Source organism: Triticum dicoccoides, chromosome 2A (assembly GCF_002162155.2).
Source record: "Triticum dicoccoides isolate Atlit2015 ecotype Zavitan chromosome 2A, WEW_v2.0, whole genome shotgun sequence".
Taxonomy (NCBI): domain Eukaryota; kingdom Viridiplantae; phylum Streptophyta; class Magnoliopsida; order Poales; family Poaceae; genus Triticum; species Triticum dicoccoides.
The window spans coordinates 277,169,974-277,178,209 of NC_041382.1; the positions used below are offsets into that span (position 1 = coordinate 277,169,974).

At 45.8% G+C, this 8,236-nt stretch overlaps 2 pseudogenes; both read right to left on the reverse strand.

Annotated features, from left to right (window-relative positions):
* Positions 1-7,261: 7,261 nt before the first annotated feature.
* On the reverse strand, positions 7,262-7,345 carry LOC119359869 (annotated as a pseudogene).
* A 99-nt stretch (positions 7,346-7,444) lies between these two features.
* LOC119359868 lies at positions 7,445-7,529 on the reverse strand (annotated as a pseudogene).
* Positions 7,530-8,236: the final 707 nt, after the last annotated feature.

Here is an 8,236-nt window from a genome sequence, read left to right on the forward strand (position 1 = left end):
AACTTTGTTGTGTATATTTGGTTAGGCATGACTGCAACAACTGTTTATTTTTGGTGTTTGCATCAAATTGCATGTTTAAAGTTTATTATGTACTCCAGTTCATAAACAAAAGTTTGTCCTTCTCAATTTAAGTTTTCAGTTGTACAACCAAGTTCCTTCTTCATACCATGTAAATTAAACTATACAGAGCAAGTGATCTTATTTTGCAATCTGAAATGGGATAAATTGATAGCACACTAACCATTGATACTTATGAGTTCTTGATCTGTAATCCAGTGGTGTCGTGAAGCTGCCAACTCCTTCACAATGTCATTTCCTGCCATGTCTTGACCTGAACAATACCATATTGTGTTAATGCTATTTTAAACTGTGTCACTTTATTCGTCAGTAAGAAATGTGATGAATTGTCAGCACTGATACCTAAACGTACACTGGCCCACTAGTAGATTCGGGCCTTTAACAGGACAAGTAAACCGCTGACCCTATTTTCCCAAGAAAACTCAATGGGCCTTTAGGAGGCTGAAAAGTAGGTTGGCCCTGAAACGTGCGGAACAGCTCACGGGCTGGCAGCAGGCTGAAATAGACCTTGGGCCATGAATGTGCCAATCAAATCATGGGCTTATAATAGGACAAAATTTTCTCGGTCCTTGTTTGGCCCAATTAGATTATCGGCTGTGAGCAGGCAAAATGCAAACCGGGCCATAGTTAGGCCCAACTATATGATGAGCTTTTAACATGCCGAAATTAAGATAGGGACGAAAGTTAAACGGGCCCTTAACAGGCTGAAACTAATATCAGGCCGAATTACTAAATGGGACTTTAGCAAATGGGCCCAAAAGCATAGTGTTCAGTTGACGGGCCGAATCTGATATGAGCCATAATTTAGCCCAAAGCCTCTTAAAGGGTCGGACCTGATCTGGGCCGTAATTTGGCCCAGAATGTGGTAGGCTTTTAACGGGCCGGATCTCATATGGGCCATTATTAGGCCCGGAACGTGGCAGGCCTTTAATGGACCAGATCAAATTTGGGCCAGCATTTGGCCCAAAACATGGCAGCAGTTAATGGGCCGGCCTATTAGGGTCCTCAAATCTTTTGGGCCTACAGCTGGGCCGGCCCATTAATGTCGGTGAAATCTCGTGGGCCTTTAGCTGGGCCGGCCCATTATGGTCCAAAAAAATCTTGTGGGCCTTCACCTGGGCCAGCCCATTATGGCCCACAAAAATCTTATGGGCCTTTACCTGGGCCGGCCCATTATGGCACGCAAAATCTTGTGGGCCTTTAGCTGGGCTGTCCCATTATGGTCCGCAAAATCTTGTGGGCCTTTAGTTGGGCCGACCCATTTAAACTTTCTGGGCCACTTTTGGGCCAGTCCATGTGTTGACATATCATAGGCGCATCTCGCCCATTGGATGGGTGACACCTGTGCCAACACGGAGCTAACATGTGTTTCCTCCAGCCAATGATGATTTTACACGTGGAAAATCCCCATTGGTCGGGGCTGTTAACGGTTTATTGGATCGAAAACAGGACCCAATAGCTTAACGACGTTCCGTTACGGTGGATGCCATGTGTCGGTCACCCTTGACGAAAGCACTTCTGTGACGCGCGATTTATCGTCATGGAAGTGGACACTTCCATGATGATAATTTTGGTAATGTCATGGAACACTTCTACGACAGCACATGTATGACTAGCTTGATTCTGTCATAAAAATTTGTCATGGATGTACATGCATGACAGAAAACGTGACCTACTGTGACAAACACGCATCATCACGGAAGTGTATTATTTTGTAGTACCAGCAGGTTCATGGCGATGCAGAAGACGGCGCCAGGGGAGATTCTGGCGATGGGGTCAGCGGGAACCGGCCGGAACGGGCGGATCCGGGCGCGGGAAGATGGATCCGGCCAGTCTTGGGGAAGATCGAGGCACGAGATGCAGTGCGAAGTAGAGGGCGACAGTGGCGGCCCGAGTTTCCGTAGGAAGAATGCGAAACAGAGTTTTAGAGTAGAGAGGAGGGAAGGTGGGGAGAATGAAGAAGGAACTGACTAGTGCTGCTCACCGGCAGAAGAGGAGTTATGAAGGGGAGGCAGACAAGGTCTCGTACGGGCGACTTCGTGGCTCCGGCGGGGACGAACGAGCGACGGCTTAGAGAGACCCATGCCGGCGACCTTGAGGAGGAGCAGCAGGTCAACGCGGGGTAGCAGCTCACTGCGAAGTAGGGGCGAGGCGGCGCTATACTTGGTGCGAACTCCGGTGAGGGCAGAGGCGGCCAGGGAGGCAACGAGATGAAAGGACGGCGGGGACGAGGTGGCGGCGCCATGGGGGCTTGGCTCCCTATGAAGAAGAGAACAAGGGGAGAGCTTGAGCGCATAAGAGAGAGAGAGAGAGAAAGAATGAAGGGAAAGGAGCAGGGGAGCTGGTCTCCAGGGACGTCGAGGCGTAGGGGAGGAGGCGCGCGGTTGAGGTCATGCATGTAACACCCATGATGCGGCTATCTCTCCCACGTGTCAAGGCACGACTTAGAGGCATAACCGCATGGTGGTTTTGTCGCAAGAGGGGTAATCTTCACACAATCCCATGTACTGAATAAGGGAGGGATAAAAAGTTGGCTTACAATCACCACTTCACAAAAATAACAAGTTAAACATACATCATCCAGAGTACAATCAAGGTCCGACTACTAAACCAAAATAAAAGAAGACAATCCCAAATGCTAGATCCCCGATCCTTCCCAATTGGGCTCCACTACTAATCACCCGGAGAAGACACAAAACAACGATCAAGATCTTCATCGAGCTCCCACTTGAGCTCAGTTGCGTCACCTGCACTGATATCATCGGCACCTGGAACTGTTTCGAAGTATCTGTGAGTCACGAGGACTCAGCAATCTCACACCCGCGAGATCAAGACAATTTAAGCTTATGGGTAGGATAAGGTAATGAGGTGGAGCTGCAGCAAGTACTAAGAAAATACGGTGGCTAAGATACGCAAATAAGAGCGAGAAGAGAAGCAACGCAACGGTCGTGAAGCTAGAAGTGATCAAGAAGTGATCCTGAAACTACTTACGCACAACCGTAACACAAGAACCGTGTTCACTTCCCGGACTCCACCGAAAAGAGACCATCACGGCTACACACATGGTTGATGCATTTTAATTAAGTCAAGTGTCAAGTACTCTACAACCGGACATTAACAAATTCCCATATTCCACATAACCGCAGGCATGGCTCTCGAAAGTTTATACCCTGCAGGGGTGTCCCAACTTACCCCATCACAAGCTCTCAAGTTAAATGAAGGAAATTCCTTCTCCTGGGAAGACCCGATCAGTCTCGGAATCCCGATTACAAGACATTTTGACAATGGTGAAACAAGACCAGCAAAGCCGCCCGATGTGCCAACAATCCCGATAGGAGTCGCACGTATCTCGTTCTTAGGGCACACAAGATGAGAGTAGCTACAAGTAAAACCAGCCCTCAAGTTTCCCTGAGGTGGCCCCACAGGCAGCTCGGTTCGGACCAACACTTAGAGAAGCACTGGCCCGGGGGGGGGGGGTTAAAATAAAGATGACCCTAGGGTTGGCCGACCCAAGGGAAGGGTAATAGGTTGTTAGGCAAATGTAAAACCAAGGTTGGGACTTGCTGGAGGAGTTTTATTCAAGGCGAACTGCCAAGGGGTTCCCATAACACCCAACCGTGTAAGGAACGCAAAATCAAGGAACATAACACCGGTATGACGGAAACTAGGGTGGCAAGAGTAGAACAAAACACCAGGCATAAGGCCGAGCCTTCCATCCTTTACCAAGTATATATATGCATTAATTAAATAAGAGATATTGTGATATCCCAACATAACATGTTCCAACATGGAACAAACTTCAGCTTCACCTGCAACTACCAACACTATAAGAGGGGCTGAGCAAAAGCCGTAACTTAGCCAAACAACAGTTTGCTAGGAAGGTGTGTTAGAGGCTTGACATGGCAATATGGGAGGCATGATATAACAAGTGGTAGGTACTGCGACATAGCGATAGAGTGAAGAACTAGCAAGCAAATATAGAAGTGATATCGAGGGTATGTTCATCTTGCCTGAGATCCCGCAAGGAAGAAGAACGAGTCCAAGAAGTAGACGACCCAACGTAGTCGAATGAATCCTCACAACTCCGGAACGAAACCGAAGCTAACGAGAGAAGCAACCCGGAAAGAAGCAAGCAACATAGTAAACAACCATCACATAAACATGGCATGATGCACAATCAAGGATGATGCATGTCCGGTTTAAAGGGGCATGGCATGGCAAAGTGCAACAAACAATACTATAAATTAAGTGGAGCTCAATATGCAATGGAGTTGCATATTTAAGAAAACACCACATTCAAATATTTAGTTCACTCTCGTTTATGTACCCAACAATATTAAATGTTATTAAAGATGGCAAGAGGTGAAGCATAATAAAACTACCTATCTAGGCTAGTTTAAAAGATGCCGGAACAACAAGCAACACCTCTAGAAAAATCCTCATGTGCTTATTTTAAAGTTGGTACTGTTCTACCCTAAAAATAATTTTAGAGTTGTTAAACATGCAAAGTACTGCCACCATGTTAATCTATGCATTTTCTACCCCATTTACATATAAAGTTTATTACGAACCGAGTTACGGTTAATTAGTTATGAAATAAAGCATTTTAACATGGCATTTTAGCAAATTAAAGCAAACAACACTTTAAATATTTTTAATATGGATGAAAGTTGCATATTATAAAACTAGACGAAATTCTAAGCAAGTTACATATATGAAGTTTTTACATATGATGCACGGTTCATGATTTATTAAGTGCATGAAATGCAAGGGGTTTCCTGTAAATCTGCACTCTCTGGAATAAAAGGAAAAACACAACAGGAAAAAAACACGCATGGGCCAAAACAGGAACAAAGCAGTGGGCGCTGGGGCACTCACCATGGGGCTCGGCCCAGTCAGTGGAGAGGCTGGCCGGCTGGAGCGCTGGGTCGCGGCCCACGGGGCCTAGAGGCACCTCGTCCTCCACCCCGATCCCACTGGATCAAGGGATGGCAGGGGCGGGGATGGCCAGTGATGCCGCGACATCGGCGAGGCTGGAGTTGGCTGAGGAAGGTCGGGACGGGCATATCCGGCCATGGGGAACCGGATCCGGGCGCCAGCGGCGGTCAGAGGGAGCTTTGGCGCGGCGGGACATGCGAGCAGGGGCGGCGAGCGCGGGGCGTCGGAGGTAGTCGAGGGAGGTCCGGCGGCGAGCTGCTGGGCGCCGTGGAATCGGACAGCGCACGGGCGCGCTACTCCGATGACGGCAGTGTTCAGCACAGGCGCGGGGCGGCGGGGTCAGGGCGGTGGTGCGGGTGTGAGGCGGCAGGGTCGGGGCTCCTAGGAGGTAGGGCTGCAGCGGGGAGACGGGACGAGCGGCAAGCGCGGGCGGCGCTCGGGCCTCCACTACAAGAAATATGTCAACTTGTGACCAACACTATTGGTCACTAAATGGTCACAAATTTCCATTTGTGACCTTTTTGTGACCAAAAACATAAGGTCAAAAGCTGGCCGTCATAAACTGACTATAGCGACCTTTCTTCTGGAATGGTCGTAGACGTTTCTGACCAAAATACGTCTACTGTGGCGTTTTGGTCACTAGCAACCTCCCCAGGCCACGTAGGCATCCAGCGTGGCAATCTGACGTGCCACAAGATCCAGCCCGGTCCAATTCGATTTTCTACATGGGCCTAGCCCAACAATTTGGCCTATTTGTGTTTTTTTTCTCATATTAATTTTGGCTAGGTAGATGGGCCAAGCCCAACAATTAAGCCTTCTCATTTTTGGGCCTAGGCCTTTTTATTTTCTTGGACTTCAGCTTTTCACAATTGATTTTTAAGCGATTTTGTTCATTTTCCTAAATTGTTTGATTTGTGCCTTTTGAGGGCCCAAATAGTATTTGTTTCATTTTGATGTATGAGCAATTAATGATTTGATCCTCAAAAAACAATAAATAATCAACATTTCCAATATTTCAATCACACAAAATTTCATAAATGGCGACCAATATGAGTATATTATATATATTACAATCATGTGCTAGTTCACATCATCCAGGAATTTAGAACACCCAGGAAGTGCAAACACCCAGGAACATCCAGAAACATCTCTGAAGTAAACACCCAGGAACACCCAGGAACATCTATGAAGTAAACACCCAGGAACATAAAACACCCAGGAAGATAAAACTAGCTACAAAGATGAAGTGTTCCCTTCTTCGAACTTCTTCAGCCTAGAGCTCCTGTAGAAGAGAGGAAATTATGTTATCATGGCTGCCAATGAAAGCAATATCTTCTAGCATAAACAAGTAGGAAAAGAATAATGAACAGAATAATAAACAGATACACAAGCAGCTAGGAGTATGGATAACAAAATAATGAAGTATGGATAACTGTAGCAACACTAGTATACTGTTGCTGAGGCATTAGTATAATGAACAGAACTTCCTGAAGTATACTACTGCTACTGCTAAGTTTGCATCAGTTTAGAGATCTTATAGAATAATTTGTTTATGCCTGGAATGCATCAGCTTGCATCAGTTTGTACAATACTAGAAAGGGCATATAAAACAACATAATTGCATGGGGAAAATAAAATGCGTTAACCTGCTGTTGCTCTACACTTCAACATGGATAATAAATCTAACATCGATGGTTGGCATCATCCTTGCGTTGGCTAGTTAAAACTAAGAGCAGCAGAGCAGATATGTGTATTACGCAGACAAATAGGGGTGCTCCTGTTGGGTTGCAACATGAAAGAGCCATGTTTATTACTGCTAAAAAATACTTAGCGACCTCAACAAATTATTATCAATGGAATGGTAACGAATCTAAGGGTTTATTTTTGGCAAACTATCCAAGGTTGAGAAATGAAAAAATGCAAAAAAACGTCGATCTGCTGTAGTAGTTTAACCATCACCACACTAACGAACATGTGTTCAAGAGAGTCGTTTGATCCAAAGAATTGAAGACAAATAAAAGAAAGAGAAAATTTTCAATTCTATTCAGAAGTATAGTCCAAGCTATATCTGACTTCTGATGAAATGCATAGGTCTAGCCGATGACTACACATCAGCAGCTACTTCAGACATTGGCTGGAGAAATGCTTATCTTTTTTATTCTTCAATGACGTCAAAAGAAATGACAACACAGCACCAACAATAGTAGACTCTCACAGCCAACTAATATACTAGAACTAGATCAACCAAGCATTAGTTTTAAGAAAGCTCGGTTTAAGATACTTCAACGACGTAAATCTCAGTAGCATCTCCTTGTAACATCATATGCTCAGCTGACAAACGATTCACATGCAACTCCTCTACATTATATCAAACCAACACAGAGAGCTGCATCTCTAGATGAGGAACAAAAAAACGTTGATAGCATGCTAGGCATCAGTTTTAAAAAGCTTAATTTTAGATCATCAAAGACCGGAAAGGCCACAGCGGTCTAAATGTTTCACATCCTCTGCCCAGCACAACATCATCATCGTCACGGAAATTCCCTAAACAGTCAGCTATCAACAAAAACATAGTGACCCAGAGCTACTGTGAGCATGTAAGGACCAGATACTATGCAGAGCTACTAAGCAAATGGGATCGGGCGGAAGGGCAAAGAGAGGGAGGTGGCTACCTTCTCCAATGGGGAACTTCCTGGTGGTGATGTTGAGCAGCATCCTGACGGGGCCCTTGACAGCTGCTTCTCCTTGGCGCCCTTCACCAGATCCATGGTCACTGTTCAACACACGCACGCACAAACGCATCAGATCAAAGACGCAGAAATCCAGCCAGATCCTTGGTCACCTCAACGAAAGAGTCTTCCATCTGCCAAGCAAAGTTGTCACAATTCAGTTCACTCCAATCAAGCGATGTGCTAAGAGCAGAGAGAGCATAGGGCAATGAAGGGTGACAAAATATAGAAGAAAGCAGCAGAATCCTGGGCTATAAGGTAGCACTGTAACCATGGGGCCAAGAATAAGAGCACTAACTAGTCTGGAGCTGGCCAACTATGCGAACGAATAATACTAGTTCGCAGAAATTAAGCTACAGCAAATAATTGATGGTATATTTCAAAATAAAAAAGAACATCTATTGCGGTGGCGAGGCAGTAAACGAGGCAGGCAGAGCAGAGCACATGACCTTCTATGGCACGCCGTCATGGTCGGACTGGACGATGCCCTC